Here is a 6,276-nt window from a genome sequence, read left to right on the forward strand (position 1 = left end):
GATGTGGGCTGTGTGTCTGTTGGGTGCAGGACTAGAGTGGAGAGTGTAGAATTTAAGGTGGTGCTGAAAAATCTCAGCCATCAAGATCATAATATTCTAATGCAATTTTTTATTTTGGCTGTGCCCCAAGGCATGTGGGATCCTTGTTGCCTGACCTGGGATGGAACCTACGCCACCTGCATTGTAAGATGGAGTCTTAACCACTGGACCACCAGGGAAGTCCTGCTAATGGAGTGTTTTTACTTATTTATTTATTTTTAAAAAATTTATTAATTTATTTTAATTGGAGGATAATTTCTTTACAATATTGTGATGGTTTTTGCCATACGTCAGTATGAATCAGCCACAGGTATACATGTGTCCCCCATCCCGAATCCCCCTCCCACCTCCTTCCTCATCCTATTCCTCTATGCTGTCACAGAGCACCAGCTTTCAGTGCCCTACTTCATAATGCAATGTTTTAAAAGACTAAAAGCAAAGCCAAAAAAAAAAAAAATCCATGATGAACAAATTAGCAACATTTTAGTAAAGACAGGATCAGGGGCAGTGCTGTGCTCAGACATATTGGAGACAGAGGTGAAAGGAAAAACCAGGAATTCTGGTACTGTCTTTGTGCCTTTATCTTCATTCAGGCCCTGGATCCACTGGGGGTAGCCCCCAGGGGCTGCCAGGTGGACTGTCCTATGAGATTCCTACCTGCTGTCCTCTCAGTCTGGAAATGACCTTGATACGGCCTCGTGAACGCTGGGTTTGTCTCTCTGATTCTCGTGGCTATTGGGGGACACTTGCAGTTTTATTAAAAAATTTTTTTCTGTTGGTCATCCATTTTATTTTATTTTATATCAAAGTATAGCTGATTAACAACGCTGTGATAGTTTCAGGTGGACAGCAGAGGGACTCAGCCATATGTATATCATGTATTCATTTTCCCTCAAACTCCCCTCCCATCCAGGCTGGCACATAACATTGAGCAGAGTTCCCCGTGCTACACAGTAGGTCCTTGTTGGTTATCCATTTTATATATAGCCATGTGTACTTGTCCATCCCAAACTCCGTAACTCTCCCTTTCTACTATCCTCCTCCTGTGGTAACCATAAGTTTGTTCTCTAAGTCCCTTGAAGTATTGTTTAACCACCCATTCATGCTCATTTGACCCAGCAGGAGGGTGAGCTCAAAGAGGTTAAATAACTTGCCCAAGGTCACACAGTGAGAACCTGAGGAGCACTCCAAGCCCAGTGCGTGTTTTCACCATCCTATGGCGAGATCAGGGTCAGAGGCAAGCCTGGTGTCAGATCAACTTCACACCCAGCAATTCTTGCGCCAGATGGGCAGCCTTGATACCCTTTTAAAGCTTGAAGTTTGTGGTAGGAGCTTGGTTGTTTTGGAGCCAGGGACATGGCCAGCCAGCATTTCCCTAAGGGTCCATCTGGGATTAGTGACTTTCTCAGGTAGGACCCTTCCTCCAGGAAACCTCCCTGATTACCCCTGACTCCTCAATTTCTCCATTCTGGTTCTTTAGCCCAGGATTCCTACCTTTGATCCAGACCTACCTATACAAAACCCAGAATTTCTTGGTCTGGGTTTCCATCTCCCCCAGACTAGAAGATGTTGAATTTTATTAGGCTGTCTAAGAATGCCCACCACAGGTCAGAGACCAGATGGGTAGCAGGGAGTGACTGTTGAGTATAGGATAGGCCTTCTTGAGGACGTGGGGTCAGTTTGAGGTCAGGCTCTAAAACACAGGCACATGCAGGCACCCACACACCAAGGCACCTGGGCTGGGCTGGGCCTGGGAGGCGACAGGAAGGCTGGAATTCCCATGATGAGTCATCCCCCGCCCCCGAGTCCCTCCCACCTCTGTGAGGCCCAGTGGCAGGGAAGGTCAAGGCCCCTCAAGGCTGCGGACAGACCAGGGGTTTTATGAGAGTACCTGGCCCCTGGGTCCAGCCTCAGCTCACACCGGCAGAGCCCTGGAATCTGGATCAAAAGTGACCCTGGGATCAAGGCCAGAGGACAGAGGAAAAGGAGCTTGAGGGCAGGGCTGGATTTGGGGCCAAGATCCGAGTTAATAACTTTCACTTTGGTAACAGTGGGCTTCCCTGGTAGCTCAGACAGTAAAGAATGTGCCTGCAATCCAGGAGACCCCGGTTCGATCCCTGGGTTCGGGAGGCATGGCAATCCACTCGTGTTCTTGCCTGGAGAATCCTATGGATTGAGAAGCCTGGACTTTGCGACAGTCCACAGGGTCACAAAGAGTTGGACATGACTGAACAACTAACACTTTGACTACACTTTCTTTGGTAACAGTAACGATAATAAGAGTGAGGACCCTGATAAACTTGTGTACTGGTCTCTGAGAGAAGGTTTTATTTATTTATTTTAAAAATAATTTTCTTGATCTGTTTTTGGCTGTGCAGGCTCTTTATGGTTGCTCAGGCTTTTCTCTAGTTGTTGAAAGCAGGGGCTACTCTCCAGTGGCAGAGCCCAGGCTTCTCATTTCAGTGGCTTCTCTTGTGGCAGAGCACAGGTTCTGAGGCAAGCGTGGGCTTCAGCAGTTGGAGCACAGGGACTCAGTAGTTACGGCTCCTGGGCTCCAGAGCACAAGCTCAGTAGGTGTGAGCATGGGCTTATTTGTTCTGAAACATGTGGGATCTTCCTGGATGAGAGGTTGAACTTGTGTCTCCTGCATTGGCAGGGAGATTATCACTGAGCCATCATGGAAGTCCAAGGTAAGATTTTATACGCCCGTGTTAAACATTTTTTTTTCTTTGCAGAAGTATGGCTGATTTACAATGTTGGGTCAGTGTCTGCTGTACAGCAAAGTGACTCAGTTATACATATACAGATATTATTTTTTAGAACATTCTTTTCCATCATGGTTTATTATAGAATGTTGAATATAGTTCCCTGTGATATATAGTAAGACCTTGTTGTTTATTCATCTTATGTATAATAGTTTACATCTGCTAATTCTGGGGGGTCAGAAAGATCCCCTGGAGAAGGAAATGGCAATGCACTCCAGTATTCTTGCCTGGGAAATCCCATGGGCAGAGGAGCCTGGTAGGCTACAGTCCATGGGGTCACAGGAGTCAGGCATGACTTGGTGACTAAACAACAACAATCCTGGGAGTCCTTCACTCCTCCACCCCTTTCCCCTTCAGCATCCGTAAGTCTGTCCTCTATGTCTGTGAGTCTGTTTCTGTTTTGTAGATAAGTTCATTTGTGCCATATTTTAGATTCCACGTATAAATGATATCATGTGGTATTGATATCTGTCCTCTTTCTAACTTACTTCTCTGTAGTTTGATAATCTCTAGTCGTACCCATCCTGTCTGACTCTCTGGATCAAACCCAGGTCTCTCGCATTGTAGACAGATTCTTTCCTCTCTGAGCCATCAGGGAAACCCCTCTAGTTGTACCCATATCATTGCAAATGACATCATATAATTCCTCTTCACGACTGAGTTGTATCCCATTGTACACATGTATCACATCTTTATGCATTCATCTGTCGATGGTCATTTAAATTGTTTCTATGTTTTGTATAAGCCTACATTTTTAAGTTCAGCTCTGGGTTTTGTGAAGAGATGTTTTAAAGCAAGAGTGGCCAAAACACAGTCTGTGTATTGATCATCTGTTTTTGTAAACAGCTGTTTTTTGTTTTTGAGGTGAAATTCACCTAACATAAAGTGAACCACTTAAAAGCGTACAATTCTGTGGCATTATTACATTTACAATTTTGTACAGCCATCACCTGTATCTGATCTAGTTCCAAAATTTTCATCACCCCAATATAAAACCCTGTACCCAATAAACAGTTACTTTCCTTCATTTACCAGCCTCTGGCAATTGCCAGTCTTTTGGTCTCTGGATTTACCTGTTATGGGTATTTCATATAAATGTAATCATACAATATGTGACTTTTGTGCCTGGCTTTTTCTTTTCATTGAACATAGTGTTTTCAAGTTTCATTCATGTTGTAGCCTGAATCAATGCATTTTATTATGAATCACTCCTTTATATGGCTGACTAATATTCCATTCCATGGATGTAGCACAATTAGTTTATGTAAAAGGAAGATTTCTTGGAATACATTCTCTCTCACTTGTTTCTACATTGCCTGTGATTATTTCCATGCTCTAACAGCAGAGTTGTGTCCCTGCGATGGAGACCATTTGTTGTGCAAAGTTGAAAATGCTTACAGTGTGCATCCTCCACCTCCAGCTTTATTGAGATATAATTGACAGAAAACATTGTGTAAGTTTAAGGCATGCAACGTGCTGATTTGATGTAGGTATATATTGCAAAATGATTACCTTAATAAGGTTAGTTAACATGTCCAACACCTCACCTCTCACGGTTATCATTTTGTGTGTACATGGTGAGAATGTTTAAGATCTACTCTTTTAGCAGGTTTCAAGAATACAAAATCGGTGACTGTAGTCGCCATGCTGTACATGAGGGCCTCAGAAGTTATTTATCTTATAACTAAAAGTCTGTACCCTTTCACCAACATCACCCCGTTTCCCCCACTTGCTGCCCTTGGCAACCACCATTCTACCCTCTGCTTCTATGAGTTCATTTTTCCTTTTGTAGATTCCACATATAAGCAAGATCATACAGTATATGTCTTTCTCTGTCTGACTTATTTTACTTAGTATAATGCCATCAACTTCCGTTCCTGTCGTTGCAAATGGCAGCACTTTCTTATATTTTATGCCTGAATTGTATATATCACAATTTATATAAATACAAATTGATATATATATAATATGCATATATGCTTAATCTCTCAGTTATGTTTGACTCTTTGCAACTCTTTAGACTGTAGCTCGCCAGGCTTCTCTGTCCATGGGATTCTCCAGGCAAGAATACTGGAGCGGGTTGCCATTTCCTTCTCTAGGGAATCTTCTCAAACCAAGGGATCGAACCCGAATCTCATGTGTCTTCTGCATTGCAGGCAGATTCTTTACCCAGTGAGCCATCAGAGAAGCCCTTGTATATTATGAGCATATCGCGTTTTCTTTATCCATTGAGGGGCACTTAGGTTGTTTCCTTGTTTTGGCTATTATGAAAAAAAAATGCATCAATGAACATGGGGTGAAGAAACCTTTCTGGGGAGTAATTTCATTTCATTCAGCTTCATGTGGCCTTTAGATAAAATTTGCTGACTCCTGCTGAGCCAGCTCACCCAGATTCCTATTCTCACTCTGTTTCTTACTAACTAGAGAAAGACTTAGTCTCGAGCCTCATTTTGCCCATCTCTGAAACAGAAGAATAGTATCAACCTCGTAGGGTTATTGGGAGAGTTAAATGGGCTTCCCTGGTGGCTCAGAGAGTTAAATGAGGAGATCCATGCAAAATGGATTGAAGGACCGTGCCTTCAAACTGTGGTGCTGGAAAAGACTCTTGAGAGTCCCCTGGACTGCAAGAAGATCAATCAATCCTAAAGAAAATCAACCTGAATATTCATTGGCAGGACTGATGTTGAAGCTAAAACTCCAATACTTTGGCCACCTGACCCAAAGAGCCAACTCATTGGAAAAGACCCTGATGCTGGAAAAGATTGTGGGCAGGAGGAGAAGGGGGCGACAGAGGATGAGATGGTTTGATGGCATCATCGACTCAGTGGACATGAGTTTGAGCAAACCCCTGGAAACAGTGAAGGACGGGGACGCCTCGCGTGCTGTAGTCCACGGGGTTGCAAAGAATCCGACATAACTGAACGACTGAACAATAACTGTGCCAGGGTGTGGAAAGTATTCAACAAATAGCGTCATTTCTGCCCATCCACCTGATTGCCCCGGCCTCCCCAGCAGAGGGCCAGCCCACAGGACAATCTATTATGGCCAGACTCCCACATCCTGGATGAGTCCAGACATTTATTATTTCCATATCTGGGGCCCTTATCAAGCCAAGTCTTCCCCACTGGCCCCCATCCCAGCACCCCTAACAGCTAGTTGGGCCTTAGGGCTGGCCCTCTAGACAGTCTGAAACCACAGCCAAATTGTTACATCCAGGGCAGACTGCTCCAAGAATTGATCAGATCTATTTTGCCAAAGGGGAAAACAACTTGTGATGTGTAAGAGCGACCTCACAGCTTCCAGCTGGTGTTATTCTACACTCTCCAGTGGGCAGAGATTGACTTCAGTTGCCTTTTTCTCCGGTACTAGAGGTGAGATTTAATCTCTCAACACCTGGAATTAGAGAGGAGGGAGTTTTGCAACTGAGCACTCAGGATATTGCAGCGAAATCGTGAGCTCGGCCCTTGGCGGT

Source organism: Moschus berezovskii, chromosome 8, assembly GCF_049115385.1.
Source record: "Moschus berezovskii isolate FMDL1 chromosome 8, NW_MosBer_1.0, whole genome shotgun sequence".
Classification (NCBI taxonomy): Eukaryota; Metazoa; Chordata; class Mammalia; order Artiodactyla; family Moschidae; genus Moschus; species Moschus berezovskii.